General features: G+C 41.4%; 1 protein-coding gene across 3 annotated transcripts in view; it reads left to right on the top strand.

The window, feature by feature from the left end:
• The first annotated feature begins 883 nt into the window (after window positions 1–883).
• rhbdf1a (rhomboid 5 homolog 1a) overlaps window positions 884–8,868 on the top strand; it is a 54,676-nt gene continuing 46,691 nt past the window's right edge. For 2 of the 3 annotated variants that reach the window (XM_079564381.1, XM_079564380.1), the window contains exon 1: window positions 884–1,266. The gene's annotated coding sequence lies outside the window, so the exon portion shown is untranslated. The remainder of the gene's footprint in view (window positions 1,267–8,868) is intronic. The other variant, XM_079564382.1, reaches the window with a different exon arrangement.

The raw sequence follows: 8,868 nt of genomic DNA, 5'->3' as shown, positions 1-8,868 counted from the left end.
GGCTCCATAGGTAGAGCGCAGGGCTCACGCGTACAAGGTCGGTGGATCGATCATGTCCCCACCTCTATTTTATTTTTTTTTATTTTTTTTGACTGGGAACCCGCTGGGAAAAACATTAATGCTGATCCGTATATCCAGTTTATTTGGACATTTAAAAACTGTACAGTTATCAATGATGCTAAGAATCATTATCATAAACCGTAAAATGCTTCTGTGATTTGAAACCAAAAATAACACTTTAAGTCATTCTCGATCCTCGGACCCTTGACATCTTAGTCATGCACGTAACCCATTAGGCCACGTAATATTTATAACGAATAACAGAATGTCAGTACATGGCGTCTATAATCGTAATGAGTACAATTTAAAAAAAGATCATTAATGTCGCAAATTTGCGTATTTCAGTTGGTTGGAATGAATATAGAGCAATGTTTGAAACAGATGATGTCGAAAACCATCCGGAAAAAGAATATGATTTTCAAATAAAAAAATCTTCCCAAAACAAATCGTTGGTTTTCCTCAATATGAATGAGAAATATTGATATAGACCTATTAGGACTCCACTCCTGCCACACATAATACACAGGACCATTAATTCAGCCCAAAGACCATTCGAGGGACCTAGAGACCATCTCAGGGACCATCAGGGACCACTCGGACCAGTGCACAGCGCCCCTAGAGGTCATGGTCCGTAATGGTCCGGACCGGTCTTTTAATATTCACGGACCAGACCACACTTTCGGCTACAACCCCCTCTCCGGCGGAGGAGATACCGCTTAGTCACCGGCGTAAACCATGCGTAAAGCGAAGTGCATGGCGTGATCCCGGAGAAGCAGCGCCTCCCAGTGTACAGCCATTGGCCCAGGACTCTCTCCGTCTCCACAGCCCCTTCTCCACAGGGCGGGGCTGCCTCTCCGCAAAAAACTGAACCAGGCTACAACCGGCAGAAGAAAACTTAGCCCGGGCTCGATCCATGGAGGAGTGTGGGAATGCTGCGTCCGTAGGAGGGAACGCGCACTTTGCCCACAACATCCAGGACTGCCACGGCTGCCGCGATCACTGAAACAGTCCAGATGTAACACCGCGTTTCGGCTTTGACAAGATCTGCAGAAGAGGGGAAAAAGAAGAAGAAACAGACTCGTGTAATAGTGTGTAATGCCATCGCTGTCAGCATGATGTGACCAATCATTCATTGCTACCTGAGGAAATTCCTTCAACCGGGATTTATACTACTGCCGGACAACACGCGAGCGGCTGGTGAAAAGGGTGAGTTGTGACATTACTGGATATTGCGACTGTACGGGCTTTGCTCTCGTGCGGTCGCCCATACGGAAGGCACTACGGGCAGGCAGGAACCGCGGAGGAAGAAGCGCACAAACACAAACCCACGGCGTCGTGATCTAGCAGGATAAACGTCCTCTTACTACGAGCACAGGGGTGAATTACATGGTTGGATACTTGAAGCCTGTGCCATTGACTGCTCGTTTGCTCTTAAGAGATCAACCGCCCCTCAAGATCACATCTCTTTCTTGAACACACTGCTTTGGGTACTTAGAGAGTAAAATGTGGCAATTAAAAGTCTAGCCCCGGCCCTGTCATTATCCAAAGTGTGTGGCATACCTTAGCCATTTGCGCTTAAAATAGACCAATAGAGATGCAGGCAAACCTACTTTTGAACTTGTGCCAGTTCATTCATTACATTTAGCCTCTTTTACTACACAATGTAAACCGTTTGGAAAGACGCTTATTAATGTGAGGGCGGCTTTACAAGATGAACTAAAACGTTAAGCTTTTTTTAATTGTTATTTTTGAGTTTTAGCATTTTTTTTCCTTTTTTTTTTTTAAGGAAACTGATCACATGTGTTTTAGTCACGCCATTCCTTCTCACCTCCCACCCTCCGCCTCTGAGCATCATTGTAGGCCTGCATGTGTTTCTAAGAAGACAACAGGGTGTCATGCTTCCTGTTTTTGACCACACTGCTATATGACATAATTAGTGTCGATGTCATTTGTCTTAAACCAATAGGTCTCAGAATGTAGTACAGCAGAGATCAAAAACTAGTCCTCTCCAAGCAGCTCCCCAAAGGCTTTCTTCATTTCTTCATGGCGTTGAGGAGTCTAATTTTAGATGCATTTCCTTTTTGTTCTCCAGCACAATGTACACAATTTGTAAAAATCTGGGCGGTACACTCACTTTTTCTTTCTTCGTGTTGAAATAAGTTTGTGCAAGCTCTTCTGTCAGTCCGGCGTTTACCGCAGACAAAGGTTTTTCAGCTGTTGTTGTGTTGAAATATCATTGTGGCTACTAATTGTACAAAGTGTTCTCTACTTAAAATCCACAGTTTCCTCAGGATGGATTTTCAAAGCACATGTAGCCCTCTTTTAATTTTTATTAAGTCAAAGTAGCTCACGATGTCATAAAAATGGGAGAGCCCTGTTGTAAATGGTTGGTACACTGGCTTGATCTTCGGTTTTGGTGTAGCCTGTAGTTTCCCATTGTAGGTTATTGAATTACGGTAACCTACGATGGTTTTGTCCTGGACTGATATGGATCAAGTTCAAACCTGGCTTACACGGCAGAGTTGTGGAGTTCTTTATTGTTTTAGTCCTGGTTTAGACACAGTGTAGTCAGATTTTGTTCCAATGGCAGCTTTGGTGAAAAAACAAACACCTAGTGACTCAAAGTGACTCATGACCATCACAAAGGACCTTGAATTCCTTGGACACAAGAGACCACCTCATTGTAGATTGACTCATCTAGAGTCCCAAAAAAAAAAAACCTGAGCATTTAAAATGGACCCCATTGTCCTTTTGAAATGCTTGACTGCAGTACAATACGTGAAGTGAAACCGTACACTTACTGTATTAGAAACTGCTGAGTTATTTTGGCAGACGGGACATTGGAGCGCATGGCCTGGTACTGTGCCCACAGTAAAAGCCTGTCACATGGAGAGAGAGGGGTATCATGGCTGGAGGTGATGTAATCCCACTGATAAAGGAATGACCATGTCCTGTTTGGATCCAAGTCGACCCCAGAGACACGAGCACAGTTCTGCACAGTGGGCTGCAGTGTTTCTCAAATGTGGTGGTATTTAGGCTTCTCCAGGGTCATCCACAATGTTAGACTTTATTCATCTTATTCAGAGATATTTTCTTCAATGAACATTTTTAAGGGCTGTCCGATATGGGGTTTTCTAAGGCCGATATTTTGGGATGTTAATTGGCCAATGCTGATATTCTCGGCCGATATTTTTGGCCAATTTTTCTAAATATCTAGTCTATAATCCTGTAAAAACAAATATTTGGCCGCTCCAGCACTGGCCAATCTTATGTTATTACTTTAGGTGATCCAATCATCGTCTCTGTCCCAGCTTTGATTAGTTGCATATTGTTACTAGCACGGTAACAAGCCATTTTGCCCGGTGATCAAAAATACAATAGTGGAGGCTACAACTACCTCAGCAATTTAATTCTCCAGATTGTGAACTTCAAAATGACATGAAGCATGTCCATATTGATGGAGGCTTAGTGAAACTTGTAGCTAACCAATTTTCATTGCGATGTTTCTCACCTACCCTGAGGCCTAGGGAGCTGTGACTCATTTTAAAGCCCAGACTTTGCTCTTTCCAATGCAAAAAACAGGAAGTATCATTTTCGGTCCCGGAAATATCAGCTTTTTTCAGCGCTAGATCGGCCGATATTGTGAAATCCCCAAATATCGGCCTCTAATCATTTTATGCATGCTTATATATATGACTTAACGATGTATTTACATGAGTTTAGTCCTGATTTGATCTTGATGTAAGCCTGGCTGCTCTTACTTGAAAGGTCAAATAAAGCTGGTATTTGTGGTGAAAAGTTTCAGAACCACAGGGAGAGTCCCCTGTTGTGAATTTGAGTTCAGCTTGTGACTATTTACTGAATGTTTCTCCTTGACCTTAATTCGCACCACACTATCCTGTTGAAGAGAACAATAATACAAAATAAAAATAGTAACATGTTTTTCTTAGTGGCATAGGTAAAACATGAAGTGGTAAACATAACATACTGGTCAAAATTGTATAAAAATATACTTTCTTTTTACAATGATAACTTTGATAATGCTTAAAAATGAATTGGACTTAGTAAATCTCTTAACATGGCATTTTTCTTACAGACTGATGTGCAATAATAATAAATGAGCAATAACTTTTACTGCTCAGGACAAAATCGAAACCAATATCAAAGACATAATTCGAACAAGGCTATCTGAGGACAAAATTGCAGCGTTACTGATAAAGTAGTGCAGCAGCTGTACACGTTTGCTTACGTTATAACTACATGTTTGAGTTAAAGGCAGCGCTGGTGTTTATATGCCTGAATGCTGCTAGGATATTCTGGCTAGCAAAGGCAGGTGGACCATCCCGGGACGCCGAGTGTGTGTTGACTGGCTGGTATGTGAGGTTTTCGGGGTACTATAGAGGGACTGCAGTCACGCCCGTGTTACTCATGGCATGATGGTGTCTATTTTTCTATCTATCAGTCTGTCTGGCTCTACTGCTAGTTCACGGTTGTTCCCCTTCAAAGGACTACAAAGCCGGTCTGGGGTGTTCACATTGTCAAACTTAATTCAGACCAAAGTCAAGTGAAGCAGGCGCGCACGTTCCCCTATGGCGCCCAATGTGTCCTAATCATTTCAAGATGTTGCAGCGCGCTGTATTAACACACACGGAAGACGCCGCAATTAACCAGGAATGATTTCTCTTTGATGCTCTGATGAGATGACAGTTACCGAAAACACAATCCCACTTTGTCTTATCTAAGAATCTCTCCAGCTCAATGCGGAGGTGCTGTGTGTGGCTGCGGCTCGTTTTGCACATTTATCTCGACTGCACATGAAAAGAGCGTTTCTGGTCTGAACACTTCCATGTGTGGAGATTACACGCTGTTAAATAACCCCAGGCTGCAGCTCTGACAAGTACATTAAGTGTCACTCCTGACATCATTGTGTATAAATAAGTTGTATGTGTTTGACATGTCGTCGCTCAAAGATGAGGCGTCTGTTATTATCGGATAGTTAACATTATCATTATACAATATCATTTAGTGAATCTCTACACTGCTCCAGGAGAGGAAATGTGGTGTGTATTTGTGGTTTTGCGATAAGACAATAAAACGTGTAACATAGAGTGAGTGTGACTCAAAACACTTTTTGAAATGAAGATAAAAGTAATTAACATTCATTAGCCTTCTTTGTGAAAAGCAGTCCTTCATACAAGCGTCTCCAACAAGGTCTTAGAAATGTAGAAAATCTGATGCTGCAAAGCTACATGCAAATGTCAAGCTATTGACAGTTTTTGTTATTATATTCTACACATGTCACTTTTTAAGCTAAACCATGAAACATTTCACCCAATAAATACAATGAGATTCAAGCTTGAGTTTATTACAGATATTTTTTATTAGGTAACACTTTATTTTACAGTACTCTTGATACATTGTACCCAACTAAATTTAGTACAGTGTAAGTGTAATTAGATACACAATGAAATAATATGTATTTGTAGTTTAGTACATAACGTAATAAGACATAATTCTAACTCTAACCTTAAGCCGTAACCCAAGGGTCTCGTGTCCTGTTACATTATGTACCTACAAAGTACTAATACAAGTTATTCCATTGTGTACGTACTACATAGGTACAAGTTATTACAGATTGTTACGAGCACATTACATTGTACTAAATTTAGTTAGGTACAATGTATCAAGGTAGTGTAAAATAAAGTGATACCTTTTATTGTTAAATAAAAGGAAACATGGGCCATTGCTATGACTGACTCTTAAATCTTCTTGAGATTTAAATAGGTTAGGTCCTCATCCAAATCCATTTTTTGATTACCCTCTGCAAAAATAGCATTTAATGTGTAAAGCTGGTCATAAGGAGCATGTTTGTTTTGTATTGTTGGCTACAATGTAATCCAAAATGTTACACAGTGTGCCATTAAGTATTAGTATTTACCTTTGACAGTAAACAAGCGTAAAATCCGGCTTCAAGATTACGATACAACCTATAACTTAGTAAATACATTTAAAAAACACATTTACTTAAATCTCTGAATTGTTTATTATATCTTCAGATTTTTGCTTGAAAATCCTTCAGTCTTGTTTCTTTTTTTTAGTGATAGTCTCGGACATAAATCACTCGTGTGGTTCTCATGCATCTTTACACAACGGTTATTACCCGGCATTATTGAACCGTGTGTCTGTAATTACAGCAGTGTGCGCCTCGCAAGACTTCCAACAATAGTTCGGGATGATTTGTGGATGTGGGGCATGGCAGCGGTGTCTGAGGAGGTCAAACATGTTAACCGACTTGTTCTGCCACTTAGTCTGCATACTTCCTGGCCTAATATAATGGTTACTGTTTCCTCCCACTCAGTTCCGGCAGACCTCGGGCTGACAAAAGCATGTAGTAACAGTGTTTTCAAATATTAAAAGAATCCAGAGGCGCCAGTGGATGAATGAGTTGCAATATGCTATTCAGGAAAAACTTCAATGAGGATAAACCGCACTTGATCATAAGTCTGCTTCTTTTATAGCTTCTACCTTTTAATGATATACGATGACATATTATTGAAGTTTTAGAGAATGCGGGTGATAGTACAGAGCAAAAAAAAACTATTATATTCAATGCAGGGAGTTTAATTGTAGAAAGAAGACCTCTGGAAGAATAGCATGTGCAAATCAGTTGTCAAAAATATATCCAAAGGAAGATATATTAGTCTTGTGTCCAGTGTGAGTGTAAATTTGACTTGTCATGATGCTTTCGGCTCGTGCGTGAGGTTAAGTATTGCGGTATTCGTGGGAGACCCGAATCAATGTTGTGTCTGGTGCGTGTGTAAAATGGCATGTGAGCTGATTGCAATCCAAACAAAATTTTACCAGGAAGTGTGTTATTTTTTTCGTCCTCCATTGGCAACCTGTCTTTGCAATCTGGAAATACAGGATCCTCCCAAGAGCTCTTCCCTCCTCAACGGCTGGCAGTGTGACTCGCAGGCGTTGCTCACAATTGTGCCATGACACTGTGGCGGCGGCGGCCATGTCTGTGCGGTGAAGTCACCTGTGATGTAATGCTAGCAAGTCTATTTTGGTGCTAATTCCAGGACTACACCTCTCTCGCTCTCTCTCTCTCTCTCTCTCTCTCTCTCTCTCTCTCTCTCTCTCTCTCTCTCTCTCTCTCTCTCTCTCTCTCTCTCTCTCTCTCTATCTCTCTCTGCCAGCCCGACATACCATATCCTGTCTCTCCCTCCGTCAGCACCTCATCCGTCAAATCGCAGACAGCCATGTGAAGTCCCCGTCACAGCAATCAGCACAGGGCTTTGATGCGACTTGTTGACTAAAACACAGGTTACAAGCCATTGTTGTCACAGTTACTTGGCTAAATTAGTGTAGGGCTGGGTACCGTTACATTTTCAGTGATCGGTTTTCGATACCGATACCTGAGCGATACATTTTTCGATACCGATACTCAAATAGTTGTCATCTAGAACCAGAAAACAGAACCATAATGTGTGGAAGATCAGTATATCAGGTACATCCCCAATTTTAAGAAATGTGTGAAAGGTTGGGAACAATTTAGGGGGAAATTGTGGCAAAAATAAGGGAAAAAAATAGAAAAAAAAGGGAATAAATTGGGCAAACGAGAAAAAAAAAGTTAAAAAAAAAACAGTTAAAAAAAAAAGTGTCAAAATTGGGAAAACATGAAAAAAAAAAAAAAGGGCAAAAATGCTTTCATGCTGTCCCTGGACCAACAGCATCAAAACTTGGATCTTAACATTTTTTCCGATACCACACTGGTATTGTTTAACGGCACCCAGCCCTAGATGTGGGGCACGTTTCGAACAGTAGCCCGTCATCTCGTTGGCGCAGTCTCCGGGGCTGGTTAACCTCTGCTTAAAGCTTCTCGGGGCTGTGGGAATGCTGTGTGTTTTTCCCACACAGTTGTTTCCCATAGAGAAAACCACAATGTCCTCTTGAACTTTGATGTTCCTCTTCGGAGAATCTTCTAACGTGAGAGCTGTCAAAAGAGGACTGACTGGAGATAATCCGATAATGTATCTTTATCTGCCAGGGCCTGTAGGAAGTAACCTATATGCTGGATGTTTACATTTGTATAGCAAGCAAAGTCTCATGAGGGAGGTGCCGCGTTTCAAAAGAAAATTACAGTACAATGCTCTGTGTGAAAAACTGTCAACTCAAGAGCTTTTTTTGCTGAGGTTATTGCATTTCCTCCTTTCTACTCTCTAATAACTGCTGCATCTTGAGGTATCACTGCCTGTCAATCAGAAGGCTGGTTACAACTAAAGACACACCTTCTGTTTTAGTCATCTTTATGAGGGTTTGGAAGTGGTTTTTCTTTTCCATTTTCCAAAAATACGGAAATAGGACTTAGGCAATTATGTTGGAAGGTTTAACGACATGTTTCACTTTCACTGAGGATCATGGACATACCCACACCTTTACGGCATGTAGCTCATTGACAACTTTCACACTTAAACCGGTGCACTCAGTCAAGTTGCAACCCACCCTGAGTGTCCCAGCCTTGTAAGAGTAAAGCTGACTATGCAGTTTTAAATAGGAAGCACCCTGCCATACACACACTCACTTCCCTCCACTTTGCATAACACACACAATACCCAGAGGCTTCATATCCTCCTTTACTAAGGTTCTTCTCTTTCTCTTCCTTCAACTAAACTTGCACGCAGTTATATCCGGGCAGTTTCAACACAGTGCCTCCAAAATCACATACCACGTACCGCACACTCTTCCCAGAATCAGGGGTGTGTTCTTTAGGCCCACACTTTTCGGAAGAGGTGGATCCCAATGGAG

The sequence above is a fragment of the Gobius niger genome (genome assembly GCF_951799975.1).
Source record: "Gobius niger genome assembly, chromosome: 10".
Lineage (NCBI taxonomy): Eukaryota > Metazoa > Chordata > Actinopteri > Gobiiformes > Gobiidae > Gobius > Gobius niger.
The sequence above is the reverse complement of the archived record's forward strand: the minus strand, read 5'-3'. Positions and strand labels throughout refer to the sequence as shown.